The sequence below is a fragment of the Aplysia californica genome, unplaced genomic scaffold, assembly GCF_000002075.1.
Source record: "Aplysia californica isolate F4 #8 unplaced genomic scaffold, AplCal3.0 scaffold00329, whole genome shotgun sequence".
Taxonomy (NCBI): domain Eukaryota; kingdom Metazoa; phylum Mollusca; class Gastropoda; order Aplysiida; family Aplysiidae; genus Aplysia; species Aplysia californica.
Genome location: NW_004797599.1, coordinates 252,154 through 252,816, shown reverse-complemented (window position 1 = coordinate 252,816; position 663 = coordinate 252,154).

The following is a 663-nucleotide window of genomic DNA, read 5'->3' as shown; positions in this document are numbered from 1 at the left end:
GAATGAGTGAGAGAACAAAGACAGAGAGAAAATGGACAAAAGACAGAGAGAGGGAGAGGGAGGGAGAGGGGTGGGGAGAGAGAGAGTGGGGGGCGTCAAAGAGAGAAGGATAACGCCACAGAGAAAGAGAGAGGAGAGATGCCTGGGTGCACATAAACTTTGGAAAACTGATGCCTTTGCAAACGACCAAGATAAATTTCTTCCAGAGAGGTGAACAAATAATATTGTCTTTGTTGTTATTATCCCTGTCACAGACATGGTCGAAAACTCCAAACAAGTTGAATAACCAGAAGGCCAGGGAAATAGGAGAAGAGAGCATATTTCTTGTTTTACCAAAATAATGAAAGAGGACGGGGTGGAGGGAGAGAAAGTGTAAGAGAGAGGGTGAGAGAGGGAGAGAGAAACAGGGAGCAAGAGGAGAAAGAGAGAGAGAGAGAGAGAGAGAGAGAGAGAGAGAGAGAGAGAGAGAGATGGAGATGGAGAGAGAGAGAGAGTCTCTACATGAAAGGAGACTAAAAGCAAGCTCTTGAATTCATTAATATTTTAGTCTGTTTTGGAGAACAGAGAACACTATCTGTCTGTCTGTCTGTCTGCCTGTCTGTCTGCCTGTCTGTCTGTCTATCTATCTATCTATCTATCTATCTATCTATCTATCTATCTATA